We start from the raw sequence: 21,140 nt of genomic DNA on the forward strand, positions 1-21,140 counted from the left end.
ATGAAGCGTGATGCCTAAGCAGCCACTGTTTGGAGCCGAAACCGGGCGAACGCAAGCACCGGAGGATAAAAAAATAATGTTTAAAGACGTAAGAAAGCAGTGCCTCAAGCAGTATGTTGTCAGCAGCAAACAATCCCAACAGACCCGCCTGTCTGGCGCCCGGTGATCGGGACACGGGTCATTCTCATCGTCACCATCAAAAATAGTATATATTAAGCACCTATTCTGCACCTCTGCTCTTAACTAAGCTTTGGGTTTCCAAAGGGATTTCCTGGTGAAGGGTTTGTACTTCCTGGCGGATGACTCTGTTTTTCCGTTCGGGGTCTTTTTGAGGATTATTGTCAGTCCCTCATATTATGCTGATTGTTCCAAGTGATCCACCCACTGTAATAAGCCTACGGAAGAGTACAACAGAGCTAGCAATAATATAATGATATAATAAGTGAGATAATGATATAATGATATGATATAATAATATTTTATATAATGTAATACAATGTATTTGTTAAGCGCTTACTATGTGCGGAGCACTATTCCAAGTGCTGGGGTAGATGCAGGGTAAGCAGATTGTCCCACGTGGGGCTCGCATTTTTTTTAATCCCCATTTTTACAGATGAGGTAACTGAGGCACAGAGAAGTTAAGGGACTGGCCCAAGGTCACACAGCAGACAAGTGGCGGACCGGGGATTAGAACCCATGACCTCTGACTCCCAAGCCCGGGCTCTTTCCACTGAGCCACGCTGCTTCTCTGTAAACAGGATTGATATCCTCAAGGAGTTTACAGTCTCAGAGGAGAGAGAGACACTAACGTCATAGGAAAGAGAAGAAAAAGAGGTCACAGTGCTTGAGTAAGAGGATACGTAAGCTATGTACAGAAGCGGGATAGTTAGTTGTGAATATACGAGGGCGTAATTGTTTGCAGAACTGCTGAAGTGATCTTTGAGGGGAACAAAATCGAAAGGGGAGAGAAATTATTTGGGCAAGTTCAGTTCTCCTGGAAGAGCTGTGACTTGGCAGGGTCTTCGAAGGCGAGGAGAGTTGGCGTCTCAGATTTGCAGGGGGAGAGAAGTCTCCACGCAGGAGGGAGGTGTGTGCAAGTTTTTGGAGGCGTGAAAGAGAAGAATAAGACACAGTAGATGAGCTTGGGAGGAAGAAAGAGGGGGAACTCGAGAAAGAGAGTAATAATAATAATGTTGGTATTTGTTAAGCACTTACTATGTGCAGAGCACTGTTCTAAGCGCTGGGGTAGACACAGGGGAACCGGGTTGTCCCACGTGGGGCTCACGGTCTTAATCCCCATTTTACAGATGAGGGAGCTGAGGCACCGAGAAGTGAAGTGACTCGCCCAAAGTCACACTGCTGACAAGGGGCCGAGCCGGGATTCGAACCCATGAACTCTGACTCCAAAGCCCGTGCTCTCTCCACCGAGCCACGCTGCTTCTCTAGATAAGTAGGTGGGAGAGAAGCGGGAAGACGGGTCCCACGTCATCATCGGCGTTAGAAATCTGTACTACTTTTCTATTCTCCCTCCGCACCCACTCTCTTGGAGAACTCATTTGCTCCCATGGCTTCAACTACCATCTCTATGTGGATGACTCCCAAATGTACGTTTCCAACCCAGATCTCTCTCCTCCTCCGAGTTCTTGCGTTTCCTCCTGCCTTCAGAGCATCGCCGCTCGGACGTCCCGCCGACGCCTCAAGCCTAACCCGCCCAAAACAGAACCCCTTATCTTCCCGCTCAAACCGTGAGCCCGTCACTGGGCGGGGACGGTCTCTATCTGTTGCCGAAGTGTACGTTCCAAGCGCTTAGTACAGTGCTCTGCACATATTAAATATTATTGAAAGAATGAATGAAGCTTTGTCTTCCTCCTGACTTTCCCATCGCTGAAGGCAGCACCACCATCCTTCCAGTCTCACCAGGCTGTAACCTGGACATCACCTCCAACTCATCGCTCTCGTTCAACCCACACAACCGATCCGACAATCCCGTCGGTTCAACCTTCCCGGCATCACTAACATCTGCCCTCTCCTCCCCATCCAAACTGCCATCGTGTCGATCCAAAGCCCTCATCCTATCCCGCCTTCGTTCCTGCAGCAGCCTCCTTGCTGATCTCGCTGCCCCTTGCCTCTCCCCACTCCAGGCCGTGCTTCACTCCGTTGCCCCGAGCATTTTTCGACAAAAACGTTCAGTCCACGTTCCCCCCTTCCTCGAGAACCTCCAGGGGCTGCCCGCCTCTGCGTCAGAAAGAAACTCCTTTCTCATTAGCTTTAAAGCACTCGGTCACCTTGTCCCCTCCTATCTTACCTCTCTGATTTCCTACTACAACCCAGCCCGCACACTCGGGTCGGGAATTTCCTCCCTCTTCACGTCCGGGAGATGGTCGCTCTTCCCCCCCTTCAAATCTTTATTTAAAACACATCTCCTCCAGGAGGCCTTCCCCGACTGAGCCCTCGCTTCCTCTTCTCCCGCTCCTCCTGCTCCGAATTGCGGCCGTATTCACCCCTCTCTCAGCCCCACAGCACACACGCACGGAGCCGCAATTTATTTATTTATATTCACGGTCTCCCCCTCTAGACTGCAAGCTTCTCGTGGGCAGGGACCGGATCTGTCCTGTAGCACGGCGCTCTGCACGCAGTAAGCACTCAATAAATGCAATCAATTGATCGACTTTCGATCCCAATAGTCGGCTGTGGTGTTGTGTGAGTGTCTACGTGTGTGTGTCCGGGGGCGAGGGAGCGCGTACGAGCACTGAAAATGTGCTAGTGAGGAAAAGCTCGTTCCCAGATTCGGTGGAAAAGTCCACCCCTTTTAAGAACTTCCAACCGCACCGAAACAATCTGCTTGGTTGCCGTTGGTCTCGCCTGCCTTCACGCCACTGTGTTGTTGGAAGATTAATGCTCTCCAAGGTACAGGGGATCTCAGCTGCCAGTTCTAAACCGGGACGTCCTATTTTAGGCAAGAATCTCAGGGTCCTTCACCTCCCCAGTGAACAGCGGGTCTGCCCTCTGTCCGTTCTGGAATCTGGCTCCAAGTCCGTTTGTGCTAAGGTGTTAGGGAAACACGGTTTATAAACCCTCGTTTCCTCTGAGTCACTCGTATCAGACTTGTCTCTTCAGCACAAACATTCTGTTTAGTTTTATAGCGGGGGGGGGGGGGAACAAAACGAAAGGAAAAAAATAAAAAACAAGGCTAACTGATTCAGGTCAGAAAGTTCAGGGGAAGTGGGAATATTTAAATAGACCTTTCAACATTAATGGTTTTCACATAGGAATTCTTCTCTGGATTTCAGATGCCCGGCAATCCGTTTTTATTTCTTTATTTTACCTGCATAAAAAATGGAAAGGTCGTAGTCTAGTAAATGTTTCCCTTCGCCCCCTCCCTACCAGAATGCAGGAAATGAGACTGCCAGATAAAGCCACCTAAAAACAATGAGTACACATATAGTCGTTTAGAAAAGTTTACAAAACATTTCCTTTGCAAAATACAGAGGTTCTTGCCACCTGATTTCCAATTTTCCAGGGCAAAATTCGATATCCGTGTGCCTAGTACAACTTCCTCCTTCCACTCTCTTGATCATCGGGTCCCTGGGGAAAGGCACTGCAGAAGGGAAAAAGGAAAAACTTGGGGTTTCCTGTCCCTCATACGACCCTGAAGCAAGTACGGGAAGGGTGATAATCCAAATAATCATCCTATGGTTAGTAAGAACGATATTTGTAACAATAATAATAATTGTGGTATTTGTTAAGCACTTACTACGTGTCACGCACTGTACTAAGCATGGGATGGATAATAATAATAATGTTGGCATCTGTTAAGCGCTTACTATGTGCAGAGCACTGTTCTAAGCGCCGGGGGAGATACAGGGTCATCAGGTCGTCCCACGTGAGGCTCACAGTTAATCCCCATTTTACAGATGAGGGAACCGAGGCACAGCTGCCGAGTGGCAGAGCCGAGACGCAGGCAAGTTGGGTTGGACACAGTCCCTGTCCCATATGGGGCCCACAGTTGTAATCCCCATTTGGCAGGTGAGGTAACTGAGGCCCAGAGAAGCGAAATGACTTGCCCTAGGTCGCGCCACAGACAAGTGGTGGAGCCGGGATTAGAACCCACAACCGTCTGGCTCCCAGGCCCTTGCTCGCTCCACTGTGTCCGCATAAAACACTGTGCGTCAAGCACTGTCCCGGGCACCGGGTTAAAAATAAGGGACGGACTTCTAGGAAAAGCGGAAAGGGATAATGAGCGAGAGCTGGAGAAGAGTCAGAGAGACGGAGAGTTCCTGACCGTCACCCCTCTGCCATATGTCTGCTGCTCACGTCTGACTTCCGGTAGTGGGTCTGTAATTTCCTTTATTTATAATATCTGTAATTTTATTTATTTACATTGCTGTCTGTTTACTGGTACTGATGTCTGTCTCCCCCCATCTAGACCGTGAGCTCGCTGTGGGCAGGGATTCGCTCTCTTTATTGCTGTATCGTACTTGCCCAAGTGCTTAGGACACTGATCTACACCCAGTAAGCGTTCAATAAATGCGATCGAGTGATTGAAGGGAGGAAGGAAGGAAGCGTCTGCTCTAAATCCAACTTGCTCCTCGGAGGTCAGGGAAGAAATGACCTCAGAATTGGGAGGTCAGCCCAGCGGTAGAAGGAGCAGAAGGAAATTCGTTCATTGAGTAGTATTTATCGAGCGCTTACTATGTGCAGAGCACTGTACTAAGTGCTTGGAATGGACAGTTCGGAAACAGAGACGATCCCTGCCCAACGACGGGCTCACGGTCTAAATGGGGGAACAAACCAAAACCAAACGACATCATCAAGATAAATAGAATCGTGGAGATATACACCTCATTAACAAAATAAATAGGGTAATACATAATATACTTCTGCCCCGGAACACGCTAGCTACTGCAGTGGTAAGGTCGGCAATCAGAGTGGGAGAACTGAAGGGCTCGGTGGGTGAATTCTGTTTTATTGCGCTCTCCCGGGCGCTCAGTACAGTGTTCCGCCCATAGTAAGCACTCGATAAGTACCACCGGTTGATCGGGCGCCGGGGCGCCGGAACGGGGAAGCTCGGAAAGGGAGAAAGGGACCAGTTCCGACCCGTCCTGACCTCCATCTGCTTCCAAGCCTAGTCGGAATTGGAGGGGTGACGGGGATCGGGCTTGGCCGGTTCGGCGGATGGCCGAGAATTGGGAGCTGCGGGATAGGGGAGGGGATAGTCGGTCGTCGGTTTTCTCAAGTTGAGGTTGATTGAGGTTTGCTTTGTCTTCTCAGTCGACCAATCGGTAAATGGGATGACTGAGCGCTTACTCTGCGAAGAGCACCGTTAGCTCTCTTCTAGTCCGTGAGCTCGCTGTGGGCAGGGAGCGAGTCTGCCGACTCTGTTATATAGTACTCGCCCAAGTAGTCAGTACAGTTCTTAGTAGAGAAGCGGCGTGGCTCAGCGGAAAGAGTCCGGGCTTGGGAGGCAGAGGTCACGGGTTCGAATCCCGGCTCGGCCACGTGTCAGCTGGGTGACTGGGCAAGTCGCTTCGCTTCTCTGGGCCTCAGTGACCTCATCTGGAAAACGGGGATTAACCGGGAGCCTCGTGTGGGACAACCTAATTACCCAGTATCTACCCCAGGGCTCTGCACATAGTAAGCGCTTAACAAATACCAACATTATTATTATTATAACAGTGCTCAATAAATACGACCGATTGCTTGATTGAGAATAAAATACAGTAGAATTGATAGCTGGAACCCCTACCTTCAAGGTGTTTACAATCCTCTTTTGCTGCTAATCTCCCATCTCCTCAGGGTTATTATTATGGAATATATTCATTAACATATAGTATATATATTATACTCGCTACTCAGTTATCATTAAGCGCTTCTTATATACCAGGCACTGTTCTAAGCTCTGGGGCAGATACGAGATAATCAGGTTAGACACAGCCCCCGTCCCACATGGGGCTCACAGTCTTCATGCCCATTTTACAGACGAAAGAACCGAGGCACGGAGAAGTGAAGCGACTTGGCCAAGGTCTTGGCGACTTGGCGTGAGACAAGACAACATTCATCCCTACCTTTCTGAGCTTGTCGTGGCCGGCGATTATCACTGTTTTACGACTTAGCACAGCGCTCCGCACCCGGCGGGGGCTTAATAAATACGACCGGATGAACGAAAAGAAGCGTCTACATCTCCACGGACCCCTCCGTCCCTCTGTTTAAACCGCGAGCCGCCGGGGGGGCCGGGACCGTGTCCGATCTTAACCGAACCCCACCTCACGGACCACGGGCCAGGCTTGCCGAGGCCCGCGCCGGTTGTGACTGTCACGCTTGAAACCACTTCTCCTCAACGCGTTTCTCCTTCGTTGTCCGAAACAAGTTGTCCTCCATAAACTGAGTAGCTACAGAGAAGCAATCAGGCACCGACAGCTGAAACTCCGCGTTGCCGTAGGGTGAGGAGCTCACAGTTTGGGGTTGGCCTGGATTTCAGTGCCCGTCTCCTCCTCTAAATTGATTTTATTCTTTCAACGGTATTTGTGAAGCACTTCTTCTGTACCAGGCCCTTGTACTCAGCGCAGGTGTGGGTAGAAGATAACCTGGTTGGAACCAGTGCCTGTCCCACCTAGGGCTCAAAGTCTCGATCCTCATTTTACGGATGAGGTACCTGAGGCTCAGAGAAATAAATGCCTGGTCCAAGGTCACGGAGCGGGCGCGCGGCGGAGCCGGGGTTAGAATCCGGGTCCTCTGACTCCCGGACCCGGGCTCTCTCCACCGGGCCGCACTGCTTCTCAAGCTGCAGTTTAGTCGGTAGGGAACGTGTCTACCAATCCTGTTGTGTTATACTCTCCCAAGCGCTTAGTGCAGGGTTCTGCGCTCGGTCAGCACCCAGTAAATACCGTCGTTTGACCGATCTGAAAACCGCGACGCCGAGAAAGCCGTACATCCGGAGGGCGTGTGTCAGCGCCGCCGGAGCCTTGCCCCGGAGCGGACGTTCCCTGCTTTGTTAAGCCTCTTTGTAAAGCGACGTTGTCGACCCGTACTTATTTTTCTCACTTGTGCCTCCTTAAACAGAGGGAGTGTCCAAAAAGCTCAGCCTTTCTCAGGCCACCAAGGAAGGAAGGAAGAGATCGCCCATCCCCACTTCAAATCCCCCAACAGAATGGTGGGTTTTGATCGTGGCTCTTCCACTTAGCTGTTGTGTGACCTTGAACGAGCCACTTAAATTCCCTGCACCTCAGTTTCTTCATCTGTAAAACAAGGATTAAGACTGTGGGATAGAGGCTTTGTCCATCCTGACTGACTTCTATCTATCACTGTGCTTAGTACAGTGTGCGGCACATAGTAAGCTCTTAAACAAATCCCCAAATCGTTATTATTATTGTTATTATTGTTGTTAATCGTTCTTTCTGCCTACCAACTGAATCATACTCTTCCGAGCACTTAGTATGCTGTACACAGAGGGACTCAGTAAATACTTTTAATGGATTGCTCGATCGATCTAGTATAGTATCTTGCATAGAGCGAGGCTCGGCAGACGCCGCCGACATGTCTAAACCACCATTCGATGTAGGAATTGAATGAAAACACCAGATTTCCCCCATTTGTTTTCCAAGAGCATCTGGTAAGAGTGTTTACATTTGGTTAAACTAAATCCAGGCAGATGCTCGTGTCAAGAGAGCATGACAATGCGGTGTCTTAATAATAATAATAATAATAATAATAATAATAATAATAATAACGCTGGTATCTGTTAAGCGCTTACTATGTGCAGAGCACTGTTCTAAGCGCTGGGGTAGACACAGGAGAGTCAGGTGGTCCCACGTGGGGCTCACAGTCTTAATCCCCATTTAACAGATGAGGTAACTGAGGCCCAGTGAAGTGACTCGCCCACAGTCACACAGCTGACAGGTGGCAGAGCTGGAATTCGAACCCATGACCTCTGACTCCAAAGCCCGAGCTCTTTCCACTGAGCCACGGTGTCTTGTAGTCTTAACTTGTTTTCTCTCAATAATCTCCTTGCAGTGAAACACTGATATTTACTGAGCACTCACTGTGTGCAGAGCACCCATTCCGCGGTGGATCTCGGCGATTCACGTCTAACGGCCGACCGGTGGTATTTACTGAATGCTTCTCGTGTGCAGAGCATTGTATCAGAGCAGTCGGGAGACTTGGCAGACACATTCCCTGCCCGCAGGGAACTTACAGTCCATAGAATAACACCTTTTAAAAAACCGTATTTTCCTGGTGCGGTCTTAGGTTCTCTGCGGGTGTGGTCCGGTGTCCAAAATTAGGAAAAAGAATGTATATTTAATAACGTTGGTATTTGTTAAGCGCTTACTATGTGCCGAGCACTGTTCTAAGCGCTGGGGTAGACATAGGGGAATCAGGTTGTCCCACGTGGGGCTCACAGTCTTAATCCCCATTTTACAGATGAGGGAACTGAGGCACAGAGAAGTGAAGTGACTCGCCCACAGTCACACAGCCGACAAGTGGCAGAGCCGGGATTCGAACTCATGAGCCCTGACTCCAAAGCCCGGGCTCTTTCCACTGAGCCACGCTGCGTCGGATAGCTTGCGCACGCTTCCACTAAGCAGACGCATCCCTATCCGCCCTTCAACTTCCTATCACGTACGCTGAGCAAAGAGAAAGATCCGCATAACGATCGGATTTAGCAGGAACTACTCTTTGAGAACGCTCCATGCTCGGGCCGTTTGAAAAAATCGTAGTTGGCTAAAACTCATTAAATTCTCATGCATATTTTATCTCCTTTCCTCCCTGCAGACGACGGAGGTTTTTTTCCGTGTCGACGCGACCGTCTTCTCTTCTGATCGGTCCGGTCGGTCTCCTCTTCCTGTTATATTCGTCGAGTGATTATGCAGTCGAGGTTTTAATAACCCAATATGTCATTCCAAGGAAGCCTTCCTACGAGTTTTCTCCAGTGTAATTGGCAGGGAAATGAGAAATGGCACGCCTGGAGGAATGAGAACCTACTGTTTGGCCCAAACGCGCCTCCTCCCCCAACGATTAGGAGGTCATTTTTGGAGAAAGCCTTAGACGCGTCCTCTTTTCTCCGTCGCAGAAAGGACCTCGTCCACCCCGGTGAGGGCCCAGGACTTAACGGGTTTTTAGGGCCCCCTCAGGACCCACGATGCCATCGCACGACGTCATTGCCGACGATGACGTTCGAACCATCTTCCCGGCGCTGCCGAATAGCCCCGGGGGAAGCGGCGTGGCTCAGCGGAAAGAGTCCGGGCTTGGGAGTCGGGGGTCATGGGTTCGAATCCCCGCTCTGCCACCCGTCAGCTGTGTGATGTGGGCGAGTCACTTTACTTCTCTGTGCCTCCGTTCCCTCATCTGTAAAATGGGGATGAAGACCGGGAGCCTCACGTGGGACCACCTGATGACCCTGTAACTCCCCCAGCACTTGGAACGGTGCTCTGCACATAGTAAGCGCTTAACAAATACCAACATTATTATTATTATTATTATTATTAAGGAGCCTCTTCCAGTTCCAAGGAGGCTGGCTCTCCCACGCTGCTCTCCCAGCCCAGCTCACCTGCGCGTGTCCCGGGAGTTGCTTTGGGCAGGATGGGGATTTCTTGCTCGGGCAGCGGTCGGCGTGGCTTCCGCTGGTTTACCTCCCCCACGCAGACGTGGATCTTGGGAGCAGAAAACAAGTGAAGGGGGTTGATGAGGCCCTGTCCCTGTTTTTTTCTTCTAGTGCTTTCTAGCGCCAACCTCGATCTTGCCCATCTCTCCGCCGACCCCTAGCCCAAATCCCACCTCTGGCCCGGGACGCCCTCCCTCCTCAAATCCGCCGGACGGTGACTCTCCCCCTTCTTCCAAGCCTTACCGAAGGCCCGTCTCCTCCAAGAAGCCTTCCCAGACTTCCCCCTCTTTCCCTCCCCTCCCGCTCCCTTCTGCGAAGCCTCGCTCCCTTTGTTCTTGCCCCCTCCCTTATGTACATATGAATAATCTATCTCTTTATCTTATCGATTTGTAATCGCTTTATCGTTTGTGGTGGCGTCCGCCTCCTCTGGACCGTGAGCTCGTTGAGGGCAGGGATGGTGTCTCTTTACTGTTGTGTCGTGCTCTCCCGATGGTTCAGTGCAGTGCTCTGCACACAGTGAGCGCTCAGTGAATACGATCGGATGAATGAAATGAGGAACGGCATGAATATAGATGAATAAATTCAGGTGTATGAGTCCTGTGGGGCCGGACGGGGGGAGAATAAAGGGAGCAAGTCAGGGAGACGCAGGAGGGCAAATGAATACTCCCAAGGCTGTTTGGGCATACTTCTCCGGAGAAAGGATTTGGCCTTACGATTTTCATATTTCAGAAGATCTGCTCCAGTTCTCTCGAGGCATGTCATCATTCCCTCCGCGAAACCGGAGTCTGCGTTCAAACCCCAGAAGGGGATCCTTTCCACATTCTCTAACTTCAGGCCGCGGGTCAGCTCCCTTATCTAACATTTATTTTACGGACCGCGATTTACGGGTCCGGAGACTGTACGCTGCTTGTGAGCGGGTAGTGCGCTGACCTCACTCCGTCTTACTGTACTTTCCCAAGCACCTAGTCCAGATCTCGGCACACGGTAAGTCTCGAGAAATGCCGCCGATTGACTGAGTCAACAAATAGTCGGCTAAGATTCAGAAAGCAGAATTGCAAGGCAATACGTGACTCTCCAGCTATAAAATAAGAGATATATTTCTTGATCTGTTCATCCCAGAAGAATTCGAACTGCAGGTACAGTTTACTGCTACGTGAAAGCATATAAATCCCATTTTCAGTGAACTCGTTCGCAAATAATTGGCAGTTGCTGCTCAAGTCCTGTTTTTCCCCTCTCGCCCGCGGCTCCTTAGACCCACACTGTGAAACGTCTCCAGAACAGGCAGATCCGAGCTAAAGGGAAACTTTTCTTTCTAAAGCTGAAAATGAATATTCGTTGCTGACTTGAAAGGATCCAAACAGGAATAATGAAACAGAGTGTGGGTTTGTTTCGCCCCAGGCGAAGAAAAAAAAAGAATAGAAGGAAGAAATTTCGGAGTGGCGATAGTTTAGGAATTTAGGGATTTAGGAATTGTGATGATTGCGTGGGCCCGTAAAGTCCGATCTTCACTCCCTTGCTCTCGTGTTTTATCTGTTTTCTGAGCTCCACCACGCAAACTCCATGCCTGACGCTCACCGAGGGTCCATTTTTCTAAGCCGATTCCGAAAGCGCGCTACAACTCTGTGATGTAAGAGGGAATAGTACGGTATGGCTTAGTGGAAAGAGCACGGGCCTGGGAGCGCGAGAGGACCTGGGTTTCGACCCCGACCTTCCAGTTGCCCGCTCCGTGAATTCGGGCAGATCGCTCAACTTCTCTGGGCCTCAGTTTCTCAACGGTAAAATGGGAATTCATTACCCGTTCTCCCCCCTACTGAGAAGATGAGCTTCATGCGGACGAGGACCGTGTCCAGGTTTTGTAAGTCGGACACGAGTTAAACACATCAAATCCATAAATCGATATCTCATCTTTATAGGTGGAGGAGCATGTATTGCCTTGTAATTCTGCTTTTTGAGTCTTAACCAACTGTCGGTTGACTCTATCAACCACGTTTTCCTCCTCTGTGCTTTGAGGGTGCTTGACCCGTAGTACGCGCTTACCGGATGCCATGATCATTACTATTCTACAGCGCTTAGATCGCGTCGCTGCTGAGCGGAAGCTTTCCGAAGTGCGTTTCTTTGGCCTCGACTTCGGCACGGCATAGTGGGTAGGACACGGAACTGGGAGTCAGAAGGTTATGGGTTCGAAACCCGGCTCTACCCCCCGTTTGCTGCGTGACCTCGGGTGAGCCACTGCCCTGGGCCTCAGCTCCCTCATCTGTAAAATGGGGATTGAGTCTGTGAGCCCCACGTGGGACAACCTGATTACCTCGTATCTACCCCAGAGCTCAGAACAGTGCTTGGCACCCAGTAAGTGCTTAACGGATACCGTGATTATTAGTATTATTCTCGTCATCACGATGTCTGGCAGCCATGAGCTCTGGGCGTCTACACGCTGACTTCCACCGTCCTGGAGAGGGGAATTAGGCCCTGCTCTTCTGGAACGATCCTTCAGGCCCCACACTGATCTCTGCAGCTTCATTTCGTTCCGGGGGAAAAGGCGTGGCCCAGTGGAAAGAGCACCGGCCTGGGAGTCGAAGGCCCTGGATTCTAATCCCGGCTCTGCCACTTGTCTGTCGTGTGACCTTGGACCCGTCACTTGACTTCTCTGTGCTTTCGTCTCCTCATCTGTAAAATGGGGATTAAGACCGCGAGCCCCACGCGGGACGTGGACTGTGTCCAACCCGATGAGCTTGCGTCTACCCCAGGGCTTAGGGACAGCGGTTGGCCCATAAAAATGTCTCAACAAGTAGCATAAAAAACAACAACCGACCAAACAAATGAAAACTCTGGATATAAAAAAACCACTAAACACACGCAGCGGGCCAAGACGTCCTCGCGAATTATAGAAATGCTGCCGATGACCGCTTTATTTCCCGTTGAAAGTGAGGGAGAAAGTAAGAGGATGGAGGTAGAATCGGCCTCTTTCGTGGGTTATGCGGAGAAGGACGCCTACGTTTCGCTCACATTTCTCAATCCGTCCTCTCGCTCGTTGGGGTCGCCGGCCTGGAAGCGAACCGCGAACGGAAATGGCCCGCCGCACGACGGCGTTCTCTGGGTTGCCCCCGCCGAAAGCCGCTCAGCCATTCTGGGGTTTCGGTGCCCCCTCTCCGCTCCCGTCGGTAGAGCTCAGTTCACGAGGGCCGCGGGGAAGTTGGTGTGGAATGCCCGGGGAAGGCCAGCGCCGTTCTCTACCCGTCATCACCTCGTTAAACCACTCCTGCTATCTGGCAGGCGGGGGCACCGATGGCGGTGGAAAAATGAGCCCGGCTTGTGCCTCGCTCCCGCATTAAGGAGAGACTTAATTCCCCCCGCTGAGTCGGGTGTTGTCAAGGAAGAGCTGTTCTTCCCCGAAGCACCGAAGCAACGTGACGTGGAAAAAAAATTCACTTAGAAAAATACAGATGCCGCAATAACGGCAGTGATTTTGGAACGGGAGCAACGAAACTGACAGATGTTTCGACGGTGTCATGGCCTGGGGGCAATTTAAAAAAATGGTGGTATTTGTTAAGCGGTTACTATGTGCAAAGCACTGTTCTAAGCGCTGGGGGAAACGAGGTGATCAGGTTGTCCCGCGTGGGGCTCACAGTTTTAAGCCCCATTTTACAGATGAGGGAACTGAGGCACAGAGAAGTGAAGTGACTTGCCCAAAGTCACACAGCTGATAAATGGTGGAGCCGGGATTCGAACCCACGACCTCTGACTCCCAAGCCTGGGCTCTTTCCACTGTACCACGCAATTAGCTGGGCGTGTAGCTGGCACTGGGTTGATGTTTTCGCTCTTTCTGTTCTGAGCAAGTCTGCCGGTGCAGTAGCAATTGGAAATAGTAATAATGATGATCGAGGGTATTTAGTGAACGCTTCCTGTGTGCACTCAATAGTAATCAGATAATTAATAATATAGTACAATATAAAAAAAAAATGGTGGTACTTGTTAAGCGCTTACTATGTGCAAAGCACTGTTCTAAGAGCTGGGGGATACAAGGTGAGCAGGTAGTCCCGCGGGGGGCTCACACTTTTCATCCCCATTGTCCGGATGAGGTAACCGAGGCACAGAGAAGTGAAGTGACTTGCCCAACTCATACAGCAAGCAAGAGGCAGAGCCTGGATTAGAACCCATGACCTCTGACTCCCAAGCCCCGGCTCTTTCCACTGAGCCACGCTGCTTCTCTACTATATTATTATTATATTATGATACTTTATAGTAAATATAATGAATAATAATGTTGAGCAGTTACTCGGTTTCAAACCCTGTGCAATTATTCTTTTCTTATTTGATAAACCCTTACTAGGGGTTAAAGCCTGTAGACGCAAGCTAATTAGGTCAGACCCTCAGCTCCTGTCCTACTTGGGGCTCGCAGTCTATTGGGAAGCGGCTCGGTGGAAAGAGCCCGGGCTTGAGAGTCAGAGGTCATGGGTTCGAATCCCGGCTCCGCCACCTGTCAGCTGGGTGACTGTGGGCAAGTCACTTCACTTCTCTGGCCTCAGTGACCTCATCCGCGAAGTGGGGATGGAGACCGTGAGCCTCACGTGGGACAAGCCGATGACCCCCGTGCCTCCCCCGGCGCTTCGAACGGTGCTCTGCACGTAGTAAGCGCTTAACAACTGCCAACATGGCGATCACTATTATCAACGGGGAAGGGGGGAAGACGTTTCATTCCCGGAGGCAGCGTGGTCTGGCGGAAGGAGCGTGGGCCTGGGAGTCAGAGGACCTGGATTCTAATCCTCCCTCTGCCGCTTGCCTCCTGTGTGACCTCGGGTGAGTCATTTACCTTTTCTGTACCTCAGATCCCTCCTCTACTTAGCCTGTGAGCCCCGCGTTAGAGAGGGAACATATCCATCCTATCTTATCTCTATCGCCACGGTTAGTCTTCGGGGAGTAGAAAGAGCTTAACAGATACTCAGTGGAAAGAGCCCGGGCTCTGGAGTCAGAGATCATGGGTTCGAAGCCCAGCCCTGCCCCTCGTCAGCTGTGTGACTGTGGGCGAGTCACTTCACTTCTCTGGGCCTCAGTTCCCCCATCTGTCAAATGGGGATGAAGACCGGGAGCCTCACGTGGGACGACCCGATGACCCCGTATCTCCCCCAGCGCTTAGAACGGTGCTCTGCGCATAGTAAGCGCTTAACAGATAGCGGCGTTATTATCATTATTATGATTATCAGGAAACTGAGTCACAGAGGAGTCAAGTGACTTGCCCCAGATCTCCCAGCAGGTAAATCTGGGATTAGAATCTAGGTCGGCTAACTCCGAGTCCTAAACTTTTTCCAGAAGGACCCTCTGTGCCTCGGATTCTGCTTGAACAGGGCTGCCGGCCTTAAAAACGGCACTCGAAGATTCATGAGGCTCAGAGAGCGAAGGCGCAAATGTTCTGGGATCGTGACTCGAGCGACCGCGATCGCTTAGCCTAAAAAATTCTATTATAATAATAATAACAATGTTGGTATTGGTTAAGCGCTTCCTATGTGCAGAGCCCTGTTCTAAGCGCTGCGGAGTCATCAGGTCGTCCCACACGAGGCTCCCGGTCTTGATCCCCATTTTCCAGATGAGGGAACCGAGGCCCAGAGAAGTGATGTGACTCGCCCACGGTCACCCAGCTGCCAGGGGGCAGAGCCGGGAGTCGAACCCATGACTTCTGACTCCCGAGCCCGGGCTCTTTCCACCGAGCTACGCTGATTATGCAGTCTAGGAGGGGCTTCGTTGCAACTTTCAGAGAACAGAAATTGCGCCCCGTCGGTTGGGAAGAGGAAGAGAGGAAGGAGAGGTTCTAACAATCAACTGAAGTGATTTTAGTGCCCTCTGCGTATCCCTGCTGCCTACGTAAAAGGTGCTTAAAGCCTAAGAGCGCTACAGACAGTGCCTGGACGGGGGTGAGAAAGTTAAAAATCCTATTTAAATCAGCTTTCTTAATAATAGTAATAATAATAATAACGTTGGTATCTGTTAAGCGCTTACCATGTGCAGAGCACCGTTCTAAACGCTGGGGTAGACACGGGGCGATCAGGTTGTCCCACGTGAGGCTCCCGGTCTCCATCCCCATTTTCCAGATGAGGTCACTGAGGCCCAGAGAAGTGAAGTGACTCGCCCCCAGTCACACAGCTGACAAGTGGCCGAGCCGGGATTCGAACCCATGATCTCTGACTCCCAAGCCCGGGCTCTTTCCACTGAGCCACGCTGCTTCTCTAAGCAGCCGTAGGCCCGCATGTCGATTGGATCAGCCTCCAAAAGGGCTGGAAGATTTTTTTTTTTTTCCCTTTTACCTGCACAATAGACAGTTAAGTAGACTGTCAACCCGTCCAAGGGCAGGGACCGTCTCCGTTACCCATTTGTCCATTCCAAGCGCTTAGTACAGTGCTCTGCACACAGTAAGTGCTCGATAAACACGACTGAATTATTCTCTTTTATTCCACGCACCGACGCCCGGTCGGAATGGGGCCCGGTCAACCCCGCTCTTGGGAGGGCCGTGGCGATGACCTTAGTAGCCAGATGCGGAAGAGGTCGGGCGTCGGCTTCTGCTCCTCTCCTTTCGTGACCTTGAGAAAAACGCTACAGATCGGGCGGACGGAAGCTCCGTCGCCTCCGTCGAAGGATCGATCGGTGGGACTTGCGTTCCAGGCGCTGGGGAAGCCGTCCCCGCCCGCGGAGGGTTCACCGTCCGCAGGAGCCTAAACGCTTCCGAGAGCCGGCCCGTCTCCCGTCCTGAACGCTCAAAACCGTTCCCCACGAACCTCCTCAATCCTCCGGCGTCCGCCCCTCGGGCAGCCGGTTCCACTCGAACACGCCGAGCTGACGGGCGCTTGAACGGCGTTTGAAAATCCCGATGAAATCCGCCGGGCCGAGGGAATGTTCTCAATGATAACAACGATAACGTTGGTATCTGTTAAGCGCTTACTGCGTGCAGAGCACCGTTCTAAGCGCTGGGGTACCTGCAGGGTCGTCGGGTCGTCCCCCGTGAGGCTCCCGCTCTCCATCCCCATTTTCCAGGTGAGGGAACCGAGGCCCAGAGAAGTGAAGTGGCTCGCCCACAGTCCCCCAGCTAAGTGGCAGAACCGGCATTCGAACCCATGACCTCTGACTCCCGAGCCCGGGCTCTTTCCACTGAGCCGCGCTGCTTCCCAAGGAGGCGAGGATTCTCCGTGGGGTTCCCGGGTGGGCGCATCGTACGTTGGAACGCGCACATCCGGAGTGCATGAGGTGCTATTTGATATTATTGGATGATTTTATTCCGTTAAGGAGGTGTACGTCCCTTCGACTCGATTCACCGTTGTGGCGGTCGTGGTTCTGGGGTCCGTCCGGCTCCCCCGATCAGCCCGTCGGGCGGCCGGGCCCGTCTCTATCTGTTGCCGAACCGTCCCCGTTCCAAGCGCCCGGCCCGGTGCTCAGCACGTAGCAAGCGCTCGATACGTCCGGCTGAACGAATGGATGAACCGTCTTGTCCGTCTTGTCCCCTCCTGGGGAAGCCGGTTTGGAAATGAATCCGGCTCACCCTTTCAGTGGAGTGAATCCTAGGTGACTTTGTTTCCCCTCATAAAGACCCTCCCTTGACGGAAACAACTCTAGCGGAGCCGGATAGCGGGACGGCAGATCTCTGGGTGGGTTTTTCGGTTGGTTTCTCTTTTGGTCCGAGAAGCCTGTCGCGGGAGCGGCGTGGCTCAGTGGAAAGAGCCCGGGCCCGGGAGGCGGAGGCCGTGGGTTCGAATCCCTGCCCCGCCGCTTGCCGGTCGAGTCACCTCGCTTCTCTGTGCCTCGGTTCCCTCATCTGTAAAATGGGGATTGAGACTGTGAGCCCCACGTGGGACAACCTGATCACCTTGTTTCCCCCAGCGCTCAGAACAGTGCTCTGCACGTAGCAAGCGCTTAACGAGTGCCATTATTATTATCATTCTTTTTATTATGAAGTGACTCGCCCAAAGTTACAGAGCAGGCAGCCCTCTGATTCCCCGACCGGTGCTCTTTTCCACTAGGCCACGGCACGGGTGGAGGAGAAGGCTTTCTAATAATGTTGGTATTTGTTAAGCGCTTACTATGTGCCGAGCACTGTTCTAAGCGCTGGGGTAGACATAGGGGAATCGGGTTGTCCCACGTGAGGCTCACGGTCTTAATCCCCATTTTACAGATGAGGGAACTGAGGCACGGAGAAGTTAAGTGACTCGCCCGATTCTAAGGAGGAGAGGGTGGAGGGGAGAAGAGGGGGAATGGGAGAGAGGGAAGAAAAGAGGATAAAAGGATGGGCTGAGAGGAAAAAAAGTGAAGGGGAAGGAGGGAAAAGAAAATGGAGAAAGGAGAGAAGCGGAGAGGAGGAAAGAAGGGCTCCCTCGGAGAGTCATTCATGCTCATCTCTATTCGGGTGATTCCCAAATCTCCATGTCCATCCGGCGTGGCAGCCAGAGGTCGTGGGTTCGAATCCCGCCTCTGCCCCCACCCCCACCCCCCCCGTCGGCCGTGTGACTGTGGACAAGTCGCTTCGCTTCTCTGGGCCTCAGTTCCCTCGTCTGGAAATGAAGACCGCGAGCCTCACGTGGGACGATCCGATTGCCCTGTATCTCCCCCGGCGCTCAGAACAGTGCTCCGCACAGAGTAAGCGCTGAACAAGCACCAACGTTGTCGTCTCCCCCCTTCTCTGCCGTCTCTCATCTCCACCTGCCTAATTGCCACAAAAAGCCGTTGTGGGCAGGGAACGCGTCCGTTGACTGTTGTACCGCACTCTCCCAAGCGCTTAGCAAGCGCTCTGCACGCAGCGAGCGCTCAATAAATACGATAGAATGAACATCATGATAATACTGGTGCTCGTTAAATGCCTACTCTGGGCCCAACACTGTGCTAAGCGCCGAGCACTGTTCTAAACCCCTAAACTCTGTCGTTTTCCCTATTTGGGGGCTGTTTTAATGTCTGCCTCTTGTGGCTTGGGTCTCTTGGGTCATTTTTTTCCCCCGATTAGACCATGAGCCCATCATCGGGCAGGGACGGTCTCTATCTGTTGCCGACTTGGACATTCCTAGCGTTTAGTCCAGTGCTCTGCACATAGGAAGCGCTCGATAAATACTACCGAATGAACGGCTGAATGAATGAATGGGCCGGGATCGTGCCTGCCATCTCTATCGCCTTGGATTTTTCCAAGCGCTCAGTACAGTGGAGAGGCAGCGCGGCTCGGTGGGCAGAGCCCGGGCTGGGGAGTCAGAGGTCATGGGTTCGAATCCCGGCTCCGCCCCTTCTCAGCTGGGTGACCGTGGGCGAGTCACTTCACTTCTCTGGGCCTCAGCGACCTCATCTGGAAAATGGGGATGAAGACTGTGAACCTCCCGGGGGACCACCCGATGACCCCGTATCTCCCCCAGCGCTTAGAACGGTGCCCCGCGCATAGTCGGCGCTTAACAAATACCAACGTTATTATTATTATTATCATTATTATTATTTTATTACAGTGTCCTGGACGGGAGTCAGCCCTCCCTTTCCCTCCCCCCCTCCTCCCCATTAACCTCCTCCCTCCCTCTGCTCTAGCCCCTTCCCCTCCTCCGTCTATCTGTATATATTATTTATTACTCTGTCTTATTAACGACGTCTAAAGAGCTCTGATTCTATTGATCTCTATCTGTTGCCGAGGGGCGCGTTCCAGGCGCTCAGCACAGTGCTCTGCGCAGAGCAGGGGCTCGATATGGATGGATGGATGGATGGATGGATGGATGCATGCATGGATGGATGGATGGATGGATGGATGGATGGATGGATGAATGAATGAATGAATGAATGCGGTGCCGGCCGAGCGGAGTGCCCCCAGACGTCGCCCCCCACCGCCTCACCGACAGATGGGGGAAACTGAGGCAACTTTCCGCGTTTCCCATGAGTCCCCAGGAGAGCATGCCCCCGCTCTGCGGGGGCATGCAGATGAGGGGGCGTGGCTATGCGGATGAGGCCAGGTGGTCAGGCCGAGCCGGGGGCGGGGCCATGCAAATGAAGGGGCGTGGTCGCGCAGAGCGGGAGCGATGGGCTAGCAGGTTCGGAGGGCGGGGCCATGCAGATGAAGAGGGCGTGGTCATCCAGAGCGGGGAGCCGATAGGCTGGCGGCGCCGTGGGGGCGTGGCCATGCAGAGGTGGGGGCGGGGTCACTCAGAGTGGGGGCTTTGCGGGGTCGAGGGGGTGTGGTCATGCAGATGAGGGGGCGTGGTCCCACCGAGCGAGCGGTCGATAGGCTGGCCGTGTCGAGGGGGCGTGGCCATGCGGGTGAGGGGCGTGGTCATGAAGTCCGGGGTTTCGAGACGAGCAGGGGCGTGGCCATGCAGATGAACGGGCGTGGTCACCCAGAGCGGGGAGCCGATAGGCAGTGGGAGTCGAGGGGCGTGGCCGCGCGGATTAGGGGGCGTGGTCACGAAATCCGGGGAAGTGACAAGCAGGGAAGGAGGCCATGCAGATGAGGGGGGCGTGGTCACTCAGAACGGGGGCCGATAGGCTGGCGGGGTCTAGGGGGCGTGGCCATGCAGGTGAGGGGGCGGGATCACAGAGCGGGGGGCCGATAGGTTTGCGGAGTCTGGGGGCGTGGCCATGCAGATGAGGTGGGCGGGGTCATCCAAAGCGGGGAGGCGATTGGCTGGCGGTGTCCAGTGGGCGTGTCCATGCAGATGGCGGACGACTCACACAGCTGGGGCGAGGGGGTTAGCAGAACGGGGGCGTGTCCATGCAGATGAAGGGGGCGTGGTCCCGCCGAGCGATCGGCCGATAAAGATGTCGGCGTCCAGGGGGCGAGGCCATGCAGATGAGGGGGGCGGGGTCACCCAGATCGGAGAGCCGATAGGCTGGGGGGTCGAGGGGGCGTGGCCATGCATACGAGGGGGCGGGCTCACTCTGAGCTGGAGCTAGGGGTTAGCAGAACGGGGCCGTGTCCATGCAGATGAGGGGGGGCGGGGTCCCTCCGAGCGATCGGCCGATAGGCTGTCGGCGTCCGGGGGGCGTGTCCATGCAGATGAGGGGGCGTACCCCGCTCCGAGCGATCGGCAGATAGGCTGGCGGCATCCAGGGGGCGTAGCCATGCAGATGAGAGGGGCGGGCTCACTCATCTGGAGCGAGGGGTTAGCAGAACGGGGGCGTGTCCATGCAGACGAGGGGGCCGTGTTCCCGCCGAGCGATCGGCCGATAGGCTGTCGGCGTCCGGGGGGCGTGTCCATGCAGACGAGGGGGCGTGTTCCCGCCGAGCAAGCGACCGATAGGTTGGCGGCATCCAGGGGGCGTAGCCATGCAGATGAGGGGGGCGGGGTCATCCAGATCGGGGAGCCGATAGGCTGGCAGGGTCGAGGGGGCGTGGCCACGCAGATGAGGGGGGCGGGCTCACTCATCTGGAGCGAAGGGTTAGCAGAACGGGGGCGAGTCCATGCAGATGAGGGGGCGTGGGGCCCCTCCGTGCGATCGGCCGATAGGCTGGCGGCATCCAGGGGGCGTGTCCATGCAGATGAGGGGGCGGGGTCATCCTGATGGGGGAGCCGATAGGCTGGCAGGGTCGAGGGGGCGTGTCCATGCAGAT

This window comes from Ornithorhynchus anatinus, chromosome 20 (assembly GCF_004115215.2).
Source record: "Ornithorhynchus anatinus isolate Pmale09 chromosome 20, mOrnAna1.pri.v4, whole genome shotgun sequence".
NCBI lineage: Eukaryota > Metazoa > Chordata > Mammalia > Monotremata > Ornithorhynchidae > Ornithorhynchus > Ornithorhynchus anatinus.